The 18,861-nt window shown below is 35.5% G+C and overlaps 1 pseudogene; it reads right to left on the bottom strand.

Moving 5' to 3' along the window:
- Nucleotides 1–1,768: 1,768 nt before the first annotated feature.
- On the bottom strand, nt 1,769–14,439 carry LOC122133970 (annotated as a pseudogene).
- Nucleotides 14,440–18,861: the final 4,422 nt, after the last annotated feature.

Raw genomic sequence — 18,861 nt, 5'->3', positions numbered from 1 at the left:
TACATCACGTTACTGTTCTGATTATTTCAAAAGTTATAGTTTACATTACTAGTTACATTACTTTTTTCTCCATGAAATTTATAAAATCCCAGTATACACACTCCCGATAAATATTTGTTATTAAAGCATCAACATTCACAGAACACAAGCGGCTGCTGCATGTATGGTTTGGCATGGCAGAATGCCAGCAAAGAGCGCTGCATTTATAATCTCTAAAAGACAGCTCAGTTCATCGCAATCTCACAAATCTCTGTTATAACACAATAAATATATGCATAATGAATCTTTCTAATGTCTATAATTCATGTGTTATAATGAGAGGATTCATGAGCACGCAAATTCAGCACCTGCATTGCTCAATGCTGCAAACACATGTTATAGCCTAAATAGAAACTCTGCATATGCTGCACCTGGTCCATCATTTATATTTAGTTCGCATGTTGACTTTTGTGGCAATAGATGAATAACAATTTTTTTGTTTTAGATATTTTATCTTTAGATATTCTATTTTGCGGGAGTCAGGTAAATCATTTTATTCTACCGCATCCTGCACACACACACGAGTGTCTGCTCTCCCCTATAAATTCTTGTCCGGCACTGTCCTCTGTTTGCATTGGGTCTCGTGGGAGCAGGTCTCAAATTAAAACACTGGCACTTGACTTGACAGTGCATGTGCTACATCCTTTTTACAATCTCTAGATTATTAAAAACACTGGATTCTGTCAGCAATATAACGTGGCAGTAACGTATAGAGGCCTCGGCTTGTAACTATACTCTAATTACTGTTTTGAAAATTATAACGTGTTAGATTACTCCGTTACTAAAAAAAATTAGAGTAAAACGCGTTACTAAGAGTTTAATTTCAGAAGTGTTCAAAGCTCGCATATCTCGCTGATGTTTTTAAGCATCTCAATGACCTGAATACGAAATTTATTCTCATCAAGTTGTGAGCTTCAGGTCCAAGCTCGCCCTCTGGCGTTCTTTTGTTGAACAGGTCCAAGTTGATATGTTTCCATTGTGCAAATGCACACTCAAACACTCAAACGCCCCAAAAATGACACTTTTCAGCATGTTATAATAAACGATCTGTATAGTATTTTGAGCTGAAAACTTCCCAGGCACATTCAGGAGAGCTATAAGATTTATATTACATCTTGTGTAAAAGGGGCATAATAGGTGTCCTTTAACCAAAATAGTTTTACTAAAGCATGCAAAACCAAAATGATTGCTTTAGTGAATCCATTTTACAGTTTGTAGAGTCAACAGCAAAGAAAAGTGTATATAAATAAAAAATCCTTCTCACATACAGGGGGTTGATAACTGATCGGCAATTAATAAATGTAACCAAAATTTTGACACTTCAGAGAAGCAATAACCACACCAGTACACGTGTAGTCCTAATGAGTTCTGTACATATTATAAAAAAAAATGCAAGATTTCAAAATAGTGACAAAATCTTTTATCCCAATTTTAAGAAGGGTATTACAAGGATAATTACAGCGCTGAATAATACACAGTTTGCACACTTATGGAGCCTATATAATCTCTCCTCAAGAGAAATCTGAGATTTGTTGTGCAACAAACAACTTGACCAATCTCCATCTTCTTTATCTTCTTTATGGTTGACAACCGAGTCACACTTTCCTATACAGTCCAAACACTAGTCCAAGAATAATGATGGAAGATTCTTTCTCCAGCATTTTCAAATCATGTTTTATAAGTAAAGTCAAACTGCAAGCTGAATCCACAAAGTTTTTAGTAGGGAAGTGGATCCATCACATGTTGCCTACCCTGATGTGGGGATTCAGCATGGGATCAGGTTCGGATCTGTCTCAGCTGAGGCTCGACCCCAGTTTGGGCCATGATTATAACGAGGGTAAAGAAACCAATCACTCCAACCAACAACACATGAAGATTCGCTGTTTCAGTGTGAGGGTCTTTTTCTTAGTGCCAGTACGATTCCTAAAAAAAATGAATATAAATCATACACATATATTAGTACATTTAATGGGAAGACAAAAATGTTTTCCCTTAATAAATGTAACCAAGGTAAATCAATTAAATTAGTGAAAAAGTAGCAATTAAAAAAAAATTATACTGGATTTACACATACTAGTTGTGTAAAATCAATGCTGGCAAAACTGCCAATGAAAATATATTACAGCGTATGACAAAGTAGGATAGGCCTTCTTTTTTTGCAATAAATGAATTTGAAGCCACAGACTAAGGACACTCACTTCAGAACCTGTGCAAACAAGCTAAGGGCAGGCCGCCCTGCGGTATTTATCATCATCAAAGTCAATCTGCATCACTGCACTGTGTCCTGAATCCGTGTGTCCGTATACCTTTCTTGGGGATACAGCTAAGAATACAATTGGAAGAGAAATTAACAAAGAATATATTAGAGCAGGGGTCTCCAAACTTGGTCCCGGAGGGCCAGTGTCCTGCAGAGTTTGGCTCCAACCCTAATTAAACAGACCTGAACCAGCTAATCAAGGTCTTACAAGGCATACTAGAAACTTCCAGGCAGGTGTGTTGAGGCAAGTTGGAACAAAACTCTGCAGGGCACCAGCCCTCCAGGAGGGAATTTGGAGACCTCTGTATTAGAGACTGTAATTATACCAATCACACACCTAAAGCATACTGTTACAGACATCAAATGCATTTAAACCTGTTGTTCGTGACCCATTATGAGATTCAGCTGCTGAAGTTTAATCATTTTTAACACACCACAACAACTGATTATAAAATGTGAAAAATAAGTTTTGATCCAGCATACTGAATGAACAGATCACTGGTCACCATTCATTCAATACGGAGGAAAAACCTGAATGTAGGAATTTGACAGTATAGCAAAAATATACTACTGAATTGTTTTACATACAGTATGCATTTTTTTTTTTTTTTTACGGAGATCCATTATTTACATTCACAGAACACAGTAAACATTAAATTAGTGTTCTAGTCTGAACACGATGGTGGCATTAGCCTTCACAACAAAGTTAAATCACAAACTAATTAATAATTATTTCCTTTTCCGTACATAGTGAAATTTAATATTAGAAAGCAAAAAAAAACAAAAAAAAAAAAAAAAAAACAAAAAAAGGAATCATTTAAATGCTTAAATATTCACAAAAACAATATGCCAGTACTAATGGTTACCTGTGTTAATGGTGATTGTATCGGTGGTAGAGGTGGTGCTCATACTGATGGCAGAGTGATTCTGGGCACTCTTTCAGTTTCCATTTTGTGCATTGTTTCCACATCCTGATCAGGTGGTAGACTGGTGGGTGTGAGGTTTGAAGTTATATCCACTGTAGGGGCTGAAGCACAGATGAGTATATCAAATCAGTTTAAAATGTTTGGACAAAACTAACATTTTTACCCCTGTTATAATCATGGCAGTCTACGATTTTTAATTTACAGTGTATTAATTACTAAAAAAATGTTTTCACTCTTTTCAATGGATTAATTAAAAAAAAACAAAAAACAAAGTCAGTTATGATATAATTATTATTGGATCGCTCTACTGCAATGTTATAGGGTGATCCTGTGTGTTTTAATATACTTTTTTTTTTCTTTTTTTTTGAAAAATGGTTCTGTCTAGTATGGAATTACATTTGCTTCTATAAAAATGAACGAAACTTTATAAAACTGAACGAACTTTATAAAACTGAACGTAACTTTTTCAGAAAACTATCAAAAATATGCCATTACAATGAAGAAGAAAAACACAATGAAAATGAAAAAAATGAACTCAGTCGCACAAATTATCAGACTCTTCAAATATGCTTCATTATTTGTTAATGTTTTTTAAAGATTGGTTTTCGGTAATCGTGGATTCTGAATGCATTGCCACAGATTTCGCTTACGTTTCGCAGTTTTTCGTTTGGTGTTTTGACACAAACCTCTCGTGGGGGCGGGCTTAACAGGGATCTACTCTGATTGGATAGTGAGCTTTTGATGGACAGGTGCTCTCTGACCGGGAAGTACAGACGCCCAAATTTATAACGCAGCTCTCTTTTGAATTTCCTGTAGGATTTTTTGTGCAGTTTTTGCCATTTCCATGCCTCGTTATTTTGACGAACTCTCCTCCTACAGTTTTAATCGGATTGTCTTCAAACCCTTCATTGGCTGCCTATTAAATTCAGAATTGATTTCACAATTATTTTAGTAATATATAAATCGTTACATTATCTAGCCCCTATTTATTTATCTGAATTACTGTACCCATATACGTTCCATCCAGACGCTTACGATCCAGTGGTCAGAATCTTCTTCTAGTCCCACAATCCAGACTCAAAATGCAGAGGGGATCGAGCTTTTTCAGTGGTTTGGGCTGCAGATGTGGAATAGCCTCCCTTTAGAGATTAGACTTGCCCCTTCTCTGTCCACTTTTAAATCTCTCCTAAATGCATATCTTGTTTTGTTTGGCTTACAAATAATTTTTCTATTACAGTCTTTACTTAGTCTGTTATGGGTTTATACTTTTTTTTTCTTCTTGATTAGTATATATTTACTTATATTATTATTAGGGGGAGAGCCCTGTTCAAATGTGTCGTTGTTGTGCTGATTTTTTATATATTTTTTATTATTTTGAATTTTTGTACAGCACTTTGGTCAGCCATGTGGCTGTTTTATATGTTTCTATATTAATAAACTGAAACTGATTACAAATCAAGTGAGTTTTTCCAGATGAACGTTAATTAAGCAACCCAAACTCACGCATACAGAGGAAGAGTTTAGCCCCTTTCACGCATACAGTCTTTAATGGTAAATTACCATTAAGAGATCATGCGGTTCCAAAGCCTCCACCTGCTTTTTTAAATTTGCTTTTCTATGTAAATATGACGCTAGATGGAAATCTTTGACCATTGCGCCTCGCAGCTTTTTCAATGTGTCGCACTTGAGGACCCAGGCTTCTTTTCCATTCATCAGTTGATGCAGGTCTCTTGTCTATAGAAGAGCAAAAACTTCTGATTGGCTAGTAATGTTAGTTTGGTTGAGAGTGAAAGCTCCTCTCATAAATTGGTAGGCAAAACTCATAAACCTCGAACGTGATATCAACAAATGTTTTTACAATGTAGGACGACTTTTTTTTTTCCGGCAGCCAAACGCCGCACGCCGGAGATCTGGCACGGTGCCGGAGAACTTTAAGCCTTGCCTAGGTATTTTTATGATAGAAATACATTATAGAAATGCAGATCCACAATGTGTGAGATGACAATAAAATATAATAAATATCATTCACCATAAAATAAATATTCACATTGTTATAATGGTGTTTTATAATTATTATATAGATAACTATTATATATGACAAAAAAATATAACAACATAATAGAATAATATAATATATATTATATATTATTTCAATAGTGTTTTATAATTAACATATTATACAATATATACACCCACCGGCCACTTTATTAGGTACACCTATTCAATTGCGTGGTAACACAAATTGCTAATCAGCCAATCACGTGGCAGCAACTCAATGCATTTAGGCATCTAGATGTGGTGAAGACGACTTACTGAAGTTCAAACTGAGCATCAGAATGGGGAAGAAAGGGGATTTATTAAGTGACTTTGAATGTGGAATGGTTGTTGGTGGCAGATGGGATGGTCTGAGTATTTCAGAAACTGCTGATCTACTGGGATTATCACACAAAACCATCTCTAGGGTTTACAGAAAATGGTCCAAAAAGACAAAATTTCCAGCGTGAGCGGCAGCTGTGTTGAAGAAAATGCCTTGTTGATGTCAGAGAACAGGAAACGGAGGCTACAATTCACACAGGCTCATCAAAATTGGACAATAGAAGATTGGATAACCATTCCCCTGCTCTAATGGTTCTCCTGCGACATTCAGATGGCAGGGACAGAATTGGCTTAAAGAACATGAAAGCATGGATCCATCCTGCCTTGTCTCAACAGTTCAGGCTGGTGGTGGTGTAATGGTGTGGGGGATATTTTCTTGGCACACTTTGCTTAGTACCTTAGTACCAACTGAAGAATTAAGGCAGTTCTGAAGGCAAAAGGGGGTCCAACCCGGTACTAGCAAGGTATACCTAATAAAGTGGCCAGTGAGTGTATATATGTAGCATATTTGATAACTATATTGTAATAATATATACTATTATAAGTTCACGCATGTGCTTGAAGTAAAAACTTACCCTGAAAAAATAACCTCCATGGCTAAATAAAAGGCATGCAATTTGCAGATTCTTTTGGGTTTATGTAAACTTACAACCTAGGGCTGTGCAAAAAATCGAATGCGATTTTCATGCGCATCTCATCAGTAAAGATGCTCCTGTAATTAGTAGTATATCTCCAGCACGTGCGTTAAGATCAGGGTTGCCAGGTTTTCACAACAAATCCTGCCCAGTTGCTTCTCAAAACTAGTCCAAAACTAGCCCAATCGCATTTCCAGGAGTTTCCTCGAAAAAAATTGCATCCCGGGGTTAAAATATACCTTTTTGGGCAGGGTTGCCTTGGTAAAATTTGCATTTTAGGGGCTAAATATCACGTTATTGGTATTGGGGTCGCTTCAACCTGCAGATCCCGGAAAAAAAAACCGCAGACTTGGCAACACTGGTTCAGGTGGAGCGGCATTTACTACACAGAGCCGTAGTCCACCGACAAGCTACACAAAATCGCTTTCAAAATCGACAAAGAATCGCCTGCGATTTTAAAATCGAGTTTTTGTGTAGATTGTCAGTGAATTACGGCTCTGTGTAGTAAATGCCAATCAGTGTTTTGCCAAGTCTGTGGGTGTTTTTCATGTTCGCGGGTTTGAAGCGACCCCAATACCAATAAGGTGATATTATTAGCCCCTAAAATGTGAATATTAACAAGGGAACCCTGCCAAAAAACGTGTATTTTTATCACCCGGAATGAAAACGCGATTGGACTAGTTTTGAGAAGCAATTGGGCAGTGTTTTGTTTTGAAAACCTGGCAATCCTGATCTGAACGCACGTGCACGATTAGCAGATATACTACTAATGACAGGAGTGCCTTTACTGAGGAGATGCGCATGAAAAATCGCATTCGATTTTTGCACAGCCCTATTACAACCAAAACTTTTATTTTCTCTTTTTTTCTATGCCAGCAAAACTGCATCACAGATTTCTATGCTTTCCAAGACACGTGGAACCCTGCCAAAAATGTAAATTACAATTATGACAAACTCACTCTCAAAAGATGACCACTCAGAGTAGCATGTAATGGTCATGTTGTTGTACTTTTCCTCACTCTTTGGTGGATCTTCAATCTAGATAGTAAAAGAAGTAAAAATATATCAATGCAAATTGCTAAATCAGTGTTAATTAATTTTCAAAGAAAAAACGTCTTGAACATACTCATGAAGGTATATATACTGTAAAGTTGCTTTCTCAAGCTAACTATCAAAGTTTGTTCACAAACTTTTACAAATTTAGTTTACTAATTTTTACTAATGGGTCCCTCTACTTAACTCAGATATAGAAAATAGTATTAATAAAGGAGTATGTGTTGTGTCTATAGTTTTGAAATAAGTGTATCAAAACCATATAATCATATTTCTCCCTCACCAGCGGAAGGCCCAGTCTGCTCTAGCCCAGTTGACATAGGACAGCTGGTTCTCTCAGCATGTCTGCAACAGGACTGGCCAGGTTTGAGGGTGGGAACACAGGACCCTTGGCATGTTGGGCACTGGTACCCAGCAGGTGCCGTGTAGAGAGGCTGACGGGAGGCGAGCTCATTCAGACATGACCAGTGGGAATAAATCTGATATGGTAAATAATTTTAGATGCAATGAGATAAAAAAAAAAAAAGAAAAAAAAAAGAAAATTACAAAATTCTGCTAGGGGTGTAAATGTACACACAGTCGTACCATATATATTTGGTATGGGTCTTTTGGTTCAGCTTTCAAAACAAGGTACGTATTGAAAGTCACACTAATGCATGGCTTCACACACTATGTAAAATGCCTACTTGCTTTTTTCTTTTTTTAAACTCTCAGACTTGAATTCACTGTAAAACATTATGCCTGTTGTTCTCACCACTCCCACCATAACAGACTAGCCGAACAGTTATCCTGGGAATCTAAGGGCTGGCTGCACAGGCTGCAGTTTGGGTTGTAATCGCTGTCTTGTAGCCACTGCAGGTATGACTGTACAATACACTGTACAAATAAAAGTAACAAAACAAAAGTGTTTGTGTTTATACATTTTCAAAATATATTTTCTCCTTAAAGCAATAATCCACCCAAAAGCGAAAATCCTGTCATCATTTACTCATGCTCATACCATAACAAATCTTGCATGCATTTGTGATGCATTTTTGTATACAAAAGATGATAATTTTCCACAGAATGCTGATAGGCCAAGTAGTTTGACTTCCACTGTATTATGTCAATGCCATGGAAGTCAATGGCAACCGAAACTGTCTGGTTACCAACATTTTTCAAAATATATTATTTTACATTCTATTGAAGAAAAAAGTAAGAAAGAAAATACGAAAGAAAGATATGGAACAATATGAGGCTAAGTAAATGATGACAGAATTTAAATTTTTGGGTAAACTATCCATTTCAGTCATGAATTTTAACTAAATATTAGAGCACTAACCTTATTGTGATTGGATACAAGACAGTGCTCACAAACGTTGACACGATGTTCAAAGCAGAACAAGTTCGTTACCTTCCTCTTAGGACACTTGCACAAACCATGGTCTGTCTGTCAAGCAAAAAAATCCATATATAATCATCCAGAATCATCTGTTCAACTCGCGTACATTAACCTAATCCAACTTGATTCGAGGGTGGATTCTAATGTACTCTCAAATACACATTTTAAATATAAAACATTTAGCCGATGCAGCTCTTCTTGGCACTTCAATATATAGCTTGAATATAAACTGGCAAATAGCTGGTAGTTATAACATATACAAAACTGTGCCATTATTTAGTCAGACAGAAGGTAAATGTAAGTAAGCTGACAGTACACGGATGGTTAGCTGTTCGACTGCAACATACTTCTCGCAACTAATCAACATTTTAATAGTGAAACAATACTATATTTACCTTAAAAGGTCAATAAAAATACCAGTTAGCCACAAACTGATGCAAATATTAGCGCGGAACTGTACACGCTCAGGGTCTATCCTCTATATATTTATGGCAGCTAGGTTGCATTTTTTGCCACGTCTCTTCCGCTGCCGTCGCAGTGCAATTACGTCACCACCAAGCACAACAGTACAAAGCCCCTTTCACACTGCGATTCCGCATTTTTTTTCCGAGAAATACACGGGTAATGTGTTCCGGCAATTGTTCTTCTTCTTCCTTCTTTTGTTTTTTATTTATGGCGGTTTGGCAAACCAACTTAACGGTGCATTACCGCATCCCCGACGGGCTGGAGGTGTGAATCAGGAGATATTGGATCTTAAAAAAAAAAAAAAAAAAAAATAATAATAATAATAATAATAATAAAAAAAAAAAATTAAATCCTATAGGCTAAGCCTGTGTCTCTAAGAAACTTAATAACAAATTGATGAATGTTACTGGATGCTTTCCCTAATAAACCTTGCATTGTAAAATTATTCTGATTGACACTTCTGAGAGACTGAAAAAGCTGGTTTCTTTCTTGGTTGTACTTTGTGCACTGAAATAAAATATGCTCTACAGTTTCTAAATGACTGCAATATTGGCAGTTCCCTGTTGGATGTTTCCCTATTATCTTCAATGAAGAATTGAGCCCAGTGTGTCCTATTCTTAACCGTGTAATACTATACTCTTCTTCTCTTCTACTCTACCTACACTCTGTCCTTCCTATACCCACTTCTGGTTGTATATTATATAAATGCCTCCCTTTATCTTGATCCACCCAATACTCCTGCCATTTTGATCTTGCATATGCTTTAATGAATGTTTTTGCAGCTTCGAGGATTTACTATATGGAACTTGTAATATTCTATTTGTGGTTTCAGTGTTTGTTTTGCAAGTTTATCAACCTCCTCATTCCCGTTTCACTCCAACATGTGCAGGTACCCAGAGAAACCTGATTTTTAAATCCTTTGCATTTACTTATGCAAAACCATAACAATTTTATGAATTATATCATTCCTTAGATAGATTCCCAGTTTTTGTTATGCTTTCTAAAGCTGAAATAACTATCAGATATAATCCTGAGTTATTTAACTCATTGTCCCCTGTATACCATTCCAAGGCCAACAAAATTGCAACCAGCTCTGTTGTTGTGTATACTGATAAATTATCTCTGTTATTCTTTTTCCTGACCATACATACCCCCATTCTTTGGATCACTTTATATACTGCTGACCCAGCGTGTCCTGTCTTTGGATCCTTAGAACCATCTGTAAATATGAATGTATCGTCAGAGAAATGCATATCCAGATAATATTTAACAATATCCCTCACTGCTACTGTCCTTTGACTTACTTTTTATTTCCTTATGAATGCCTAAATCTACATCTGGTTATAGGGGAAAAAACCATGGTGGAATAGGAGGACTGAAACCGTTGAACCAGTACTGTAATTTATGTAACCCAATATTCTCAGCTTTCGCATCGCCAATCCACCCACAAACTTTTGTAATTGGACTTTCCATGTTCCCAGCAATCTTTTAAGATAGCTTTAGCTGGATGGCTATCAACTTGTCCCTTCACATTAATCCAGTATGCTAACATCAGTTGTACCCTTCTGATCCGCAAAGGCATCTCACCCATTTCCACTTGCATAGAAGATACCGGGGTGTTTTTTAAAAGATCCACTACATATCCTTAAGAGCCTGAGCTTTGCATGACATCCAATGTTTTGATATTAGACTCTGCTGATGACATATATGCTATACACCCCTAATCAAAGACAGACCTCATTAGTGCCCAATATATATTTTTTAAAGATGCCCTGCTTGCTCCCCATGCTTGTCCTGATAAACAGCGTAGGATATTAACAATCTTTTTACATTTATTATTACCATTTTTTCCCAATGAATCTTCCATGTCAGTTTTTTCATCAAACCACATCCCAAGGAAACCTAATAATCTTCATTTGCTCAAGAGGCTGACTATATAAAATTTAGGATACAGGTGTGATCTTATGCTTTTTTGAAAAACATATGACTTGTGTTTTTGACACTGATAATCTAAAATCCCCATTTATTTGTCCATTTTTTTCCACTTCCTTAATTGCCTCTTGCATTTTTTGCTTTAACATAAGATTCATTACGGCCTCTAAACCATAATGCTCCATCATCAGCATACAGGGATTTTCCAATTTTCTGGTCAATATTTGAGAATATATCGTTAATCATAATATTGAATAATAATGGGCTACATACACTACCTTGTGGAGTTCCGTTCTCTACTGTATATATACCTCAGAAAATTCTGCACCTACTCTTACCTGAATATTCCTATTAACAAAAAATCCAAAATCCAATTGTATACTCTACCACCAATTCCCTAATCGTTGTAATTTAATTAATAACCCTTCTTTCCAAAGCATATCATATGCTTTCTCTACATCAAAGAAAACTGCTATTTACCACCTCCCTATTAGTCTGTGCTTTCCTAATATCGGATTCTAAACATAATAATGAATCCATTGTACTTCGCCCCTTACGAACCCCACCTCTGATATGGGGTAAAAAGGTCATTACTTTCTAAATAATGGCGTCAATCTATCTGTAATTAATCTTTCCATTATTTTACACAACTGCGATGTTAAGGCAATTGGTCTATAACTAGACGGGTCAGACGGGTTTTTTTTCCCTGGCTTTTAAAAATAGGTACTAATAATTGCATGTTTCCACACTGATGGAAGCTGACCCATTTCCCAAATTTATATTAAAAATTTTAGTACTATTTCTAGTGTCCTCTCATCTGTCATATTTGCTACCATTTTTGTAACATACCATGTCTTTTCCTGGAGCAGTCTGTTTTGCATTAAGGACTGCTTTTTTTCAACTCAAACATTTTTTAACGGTACATCTAATGGATTTCCTGAATGTCCCTTTCTTTTTTAAAATATCTGGGAAACTTTTCTAACACTTTCCTTTCTATTCACTTGTGCTTCCTTAGTGAGGGTTCTCAGAACTATGCACTTTCCTAAATGTTTGAGCTAAAACTTCAGCTTTTTTTTCTAAATTCGTAACTGCCACTTTATCACCACTATTTAATACAGTGATTCATAATTCCTTCTAACGCCTCCCATCCTCCTTATCATTCCCCATATATCAGATAACTTCACATCCCTTCCTTATATCATTACAAAACTTTTCCCTCCAGAAATTGCGTTTTTTGTGTCTTAAAACTGTTTTCCCTAACTACTGCCTGCTTTCTTTTATACTCTATCAAAGCATCCTGAGAATGATATTTCTTAACATATTTAAAAGCTTTGTTTCTTGCTTTTAACTGCTTTACACTGCACTCATCATTCCACCATGGTACATTCTTACCCTTTCCTATTTCCTTTACTTTTAGGTATTGTTTTCCTCCTCAGCTGACAATATTATTTCATTTACTAATACACTATTAAACTCATTTATTCCTATTTCTTTATCCTCATTTTTTAAGTTTAAAGGAAGACATTTTTAACTGCACAAATGATCTGAAACTGTTCCCAATTTCGCTTTCTCTATTTTCCACCTTGGAATATTTTTTAGTCCTTTCTTGACACGTCTCTGATCCAACTTTAATTAGAATAGGGAAATGATCACTACCTATATGTAGTTTCCTTATCTACACTCCACGTACTAAATAATACCTGCTATTGCACTGGATACAAAAGTTAAATCAAGTACTGATTCTGTATTGTTTATTGTTGCTGTTAAACCGTGTTCCCTCACCATTGTTAAGACATACCAAGCATTTATCATCAATATATTCTTCTAAAGCTAAACCATTGCATCTGTACTGTTACTTCCCCATAATGTACTCTTGTGTGCATTAAAATCCCCACACCATATTACCTCACTGAGTGGTGATCCCACAATATTTTCCAAAATACTTCCCTCTATTTTCCCCACAAGGATTTATAATAATTTATTACATCTATAGAGCCTTTACTTGTCCATATCCTTATGATAATTGATTCATTCTTATCATTTACATTTATAATTTCATAGCTTAAACCATTTTGTATAAAAGTTACTAATCCTCCCCCTCTACCATTTTCTCTATCTCTCCTTATTGCTGAATAGCCTTTTAATAATAAAATCTAACTCCGATTTCAACCATGTTTCTTGTACACATATTATATTTGGTTTCTCTTTTAACTCATCTACATATTTTTCTTAAATTCTTGGCCGTTAGCTATTAAACTTCTAGCATTCCATTGTAGTATGCCTACATTTACCACCATTTAGTCTATACCAACATTGTGCTGGGTAGACTGTGTGTCTGTACTTAAGTTATCCCTAACGGTTTTCCAAACCATTCCTTTTATCCCCAAATATTTTTCAGCTGCTTTCACAATAATTTTAATCCTTTCAGTACGACTCGTTGTCTGTGCAGAACAGTTGATAATCTTCAATTCAAACCAGAAAAAATCACAAAATCATGTTTTGCTGACAACTAAATTGTCTTTTCCTTTTCTCTTCATCCTCTTCATTTATTATGTCATTTCCAATGCCCTCATTTAGTTTTGGTATTACATTCACTCTGGGGACCAGCTTTTACTGCTTCAGAGTAGCTAATGCCTTCAGTTACCTTAATTCTTTGTACCTCTTTGGCTCTTTTACTAAATTCACAACCCTGGTATGCTGCACTGTGCTCCCCCTCCACAATTGCAGCATTGATTGCGAGCTTTGTCACATTCATCATACTCATGGTCTCCTCCACACTTACTACACCTCTTTTTTTCCCTTTACATAACAGCCGCGATATGCCCCAAACCGTTGACATTTATAACATCGAAGTGGTGGAGGGATGTACAACTTAACCACATAACTCATAAAAACAACAAAAACCTTATCTGGTAATGTTTTCTCCTTCAAACGTAAGCATAACTGATAAGCTGTCGCAAATGTCTCCTCCAAATCTCTTAGTTTTAAGTCTTTTAGCTTCACATACTTTAGCCTGCTTAATGTTTGCTATTATAGCATCCGTCTCTACATTTACCGGAATGCCTGTAATGACTCCTCTGACTAACTTTTTTGTCATTAGCCTTTGAACATTGCACTAGTTTACCATGAATTTTACTCATCTTAACTGCTTTTTTGAGTTGAGTTCTTCGTTTCGTTTTTTACAAAACACCAGAAGTTGTCCATTTCTTAATATTTTTGCACTCCTTACCTCTCCAATTTCTTTACTTAGACCCTTTTGTAAGTTGTATTGGATTCCACTCTCTGAACGTGGTACCTTCTTGCCCCAACTTAACAAATACCTTATATTGTTCCCCACCATACTTTAAAGACGCACTTTCACCACAATCAGTTGTATTATTCTTTTTCTTTTTTACTTTTATTAATATTCCACTCTTCTTTACCCTCGCTGTCTTCCAACTCTCCAATGCTCCCCACCTCTCCTGTCTTACTTACTACGTCACTTCCTTCCTCCATCTCCTGACCATTCCCAGCCCAGCTGTTGCCATCCACCTGACACGGAGTCAGTTTCCGTTTGCGCTGACGTCCACCCGCCATTTCCTTACCTGCTCTTCCGGCAATTGTTCCCGGGTCGCTAGATTTTGCCCCTTTCACACTGCCTGTGATTACCCGGAATATGTGCGTGCGTTCGCACACAACCCGTAAAGGTCCCGTGAAGACACGTGATATCAGGGTGTGACGTGTAATGTACGAGTCGAAAACGCTAGGCACGTTAACTTTCACTTAAGCTGGCGAACGATCTGCTTTAGCACGGAAAGTGAGGAACTAACTGATCTCTTCTTCGTTACAGGTTGCACATATTTTTTTCTTCGCGAACGTTGATCTACATTCAAAACACGCCAAAAGAGTCGCGCGATAACGTGCGTCATCACTGCGACACGGCATTAGTTTCTTGCTTTTGTTCACACAGCGCTCGTTCCGCGACTGAACCCGGCAATGTTACTAGGTCCCCAACCCGGGATCAATCCCGGGACGTGTTTGCTTTCACACAGAAGGCTACCCCGCAATGATCCGGCAATTTTCCGGGTCCAACGTGCAGTGTGAAAGGGCCTCTAGAGTAGTCTTGTTTGAGATGAGCAAGAGGGGTTAGCGCAAGATGGCGGCTGGGACGATAATCTTTTTTTTTTTCCTTCAGTGCTTAACATTAACACAGAAAGGCATACATTACTGGGAGATTTACAAATAATGACTGAGATTACAGACAATTTTCGTTCACACTCTGTACATCATAAAACAAAATGCATGTAGAATAAAATAAAAGTGAAAAAAAAAAAATAACAACACTGAAGAAAAAAATAAATAAAGATAAAGAAAAAGTAGGGGAGTAAGAAGTTTTCACTTTAAGAAACCAAAGTCCTGTAATGAAGTATACAAAAATCTAGCTTTTTTTTTCATTCCTTTTAATGTCTCCAAATACATTAGAAATTCCTCTTTAAACGCCACTAATCGTGGGGGAGTTTTGAAAAAATTACATTTATGAATGTAAAATTTCAGCAAAAGCAATTATTTATTACATAGGCTATCTTTTTATCCTTAAATGACAAACCAAACTTAATTTCCCATGAGAGGATCAGTCTTACAGGTAATCGTTGGTGCATCCAACAGAATGTATCATTCCAGAATGTTTGTACAAAATTACACTGAAAAAACAGGTGTTCAACTGTTTCTATCTCCAAATTGCATAATTGTCATATATTAGAGTCCCCAACATTAAATCTTACTCTTAGAAATTCTTTTGCAGGATAAATATGATTCATAATTTTAAAATGCATCTCTTTACATTTAGGGTTGATGGGAAATTAGTTCTAATTTCAGACACTCTTTTCCTACCATAATGACAAAATATATAAGATCCATTTACTGGTCCTGGAAAACAACTTTTTAATAGGAAATTCCTCAAAAATCTGTTAGAACATTTTTTTATCAGCAAAGTTAACATTTTCTATCATAAGATCAGGTATTTAGGGAATTATGATTGAATAATTTACTTGTTCCTTAACTAATTTGCATCTGCAATGGTATATTCTTAATTATTTTATCATACATTTTAGAGGAGCAACTTACATTATATTTATCACAAATATCATCATGGCTCAATATAGTTTGGTGATATTCAAGGTTGAGAAATGCTTCATTGACTATAAATCTTAAGTTTTATGTTTGATGGGCATAAAAACAAAAAATCATTCAAAAGTCAAAAATTGCTTTCAGTGTTTGACCTTGTATAATTTCCCCCCTCTGGTTTATGTTATTTGTTTGTTTTTAGTTTTATTTATTCATTTATTTAATTTATTTATTTATTACTTTCTATCTTGTGTATTTTTTTTTTTTTTTCATTTTGTCAATCTGTTGTTTTTGGGGTTGTTGTGGTTATATGCTTGTTATTAAGTGTTTTTGCATTAATAAAATAATACTAATAATAATAAAATAAAAAAGATTTTCTAACCTTAAACGTTACAATTGATTAGTGCAAACACGTTGTAGGCTTTAATGAGATAAGGATTTCGGACTCTTTGGTGATCTGTTACCCAGAGTTTGTCAGACTGCAGTTGCAAAAAATAAAAATAAAAAAGGATGACATACAAAAAACCAAGAGACCAAGGTAAAAGGATGCTTTCATTTACAACAGAAAACCAAAGATTTAACGTTTTTTTAACGGTTGTCAAAGCAGGTAATATGTATTACTACACTAATTTCGACGGAGGAGTTGTCCCTCTTCCTGATTCAGCTCTGTGCACTCCGGTCGCAAAGAAGGGAAAAGCTGATAGGCTACTCTCCAAATTGCAAGACAACATTGTGAGACATGTGGCTGAAAAAATAAAAGAGAATATGGACAATTTTGCAAGCTTGATAAAGAAAAATGCAGACACCATCGAAGCCTTAAAGGAATCATCAGAGCATATATATATCTATCTATCTATCTATCTATCTATCTATCTATATATATATATATATATATATTATATATATATATATATATATATATATATATTCAAGTGAAAATGGCAACATTGTTTTATAAAGTATAGCCTATGCGTTCATGTGCTTCATTTTCACTGGAGGAAACCTCTGGTGTGATAAGGGTTGAACGTAGCGGAAACTTAAGTATATTTTGTAAACTGTATTTATGACAAAGAACTGCACAGATGCACATATTATAACAATATATATATATATATGAAGAACAAGAGTGAGTGTAAAGAGTGAGTGTATAAAGTATACAGTCTATAAGAGAAACGTAACAGATAAACACATGTAACTTAATCATAAGAATTTATTACAGATGTGTCAAAGAGCAGTACCACAGTAGTCCAAATGACGATACACTGCAGTTGCAGTCCTCTCTGGCAGAATATAATAGTAGTGCGAGGAGCAGGGCATAAATTAAGTTGTAAAATGCTGAAAATACTCTCCCGATCCACTCCGTCAAGGCGCGCGTTTCTCATTCAAAACACGCATCACCATGCCGTGTGTGTGTCGCAATCATAGACTGTATGGGTCGCAATCTATGACGAAACCGGCGAGAGCCAATGAGCGTTTGATATCGCTGCTGTAAAACTTTTATTGTTTTTTTCTTATCACAATAAACAATGAAAATATCTGACAAAAAGAAGACAAAAAAATATATTACATCCTCAAAATGTACAATATAAATCTTATTGTATCATAAACTAAGAGTCACACCTCCAGCAAATCATCTGATTAGACATTTTCTATACTGTTCACATGACAAGGGAGAACAAACTAGATTGAAAAAAAAAAAAAAAACAATAAAGATAAGCTAAAACAAAATAAATAAAATAAAACAAACCAAATAAAAGGGACTCAGCATATCTGAAGTGTTATTAAATGTTTATGCAGTTTTTTAGCCTGGTCATTCTCAACCTTTATGAGACAGTTTTGGAACAGCAAAAGTTTCATTTTTAAGTGCAGACCATGTGGGGGAGGACTTAGCAAATCGACATTTATGTATATAATATTTTGTTGCTATAATTAGATTATTGAGTGGAAAAAATTCATCATTTTTATTTTGTAAAACGAGAAATTACACCCATCTGAATGTTTTGATAATGAAAAGAAATCTATGTTTATAGATCTGGAGGACAACAGGTTGTGAACGATGATTTCCATAAATTCTGAGCAAGTTGACATTCATAAAACAGGTGTTCTGTTGTTTCAACATTAATGTTGCAGATATGACAATTGGCTACCTCAAAATTGAATCTTTTCTTTACAAATTACTCTTTCAAATTATTCTTTACTCAATTTCATTAGAGGGATATATATTATTTATAGTTTTAAAATGTACTTCCTTAAATGTAGGAGGAATTGGATATTTTAGGAATTTTGTTCTAATTGAAGATATTTCAGATTTGTTATAACCAAGAAAGAAAAGAGTGCTTCTTGTTCTACCTGGGTACAAAATGTTAACAAGAGTTTGCTTAAGGAATTTTATTATTACATTTTGTATCTACCAGGTCCACATAATTGATTTTAATTTTGTGTAGTCTTGGTGATGCATTGTTCAAAAAATTATTCTTTATTGCTTGAATAAGGACCTTTGGAATGTTCTGTATTACTTTGTTGTAATCCACAATTGAGCAGTTAATATTATATTTAGAATTAAATTTCTCCAATTCAAGTATATTACCATTTTCATCCAATATATGAACAATTGACCATATTCGAAGGTTTTTCCCACCAGGTCTTTCAGGCTGGAGGATGGAAACATAGATTTCCTTCTACACAATATAAAAC

Source organism: Cyprinus carpio, unplaced genomic scaffold (assembly GCF_018340385.1).
Source record: "Cyprinus carpio isolate SPL01 unplaced genomic scaffold, ASM1834038v1 S000006617, whole genome shotgun sequence".
Lineage (NCBI taxonomy): Eukaryota > Metazoa > Chordata > Actinopteri > Cypriniformes > Cyprinidae > Cyprinus > Cyprinus carpio.
Note: the sequence above shows the minus strand (reverse complement) of the source record. Positions and strands in the feature narration are given on the sequence as shown.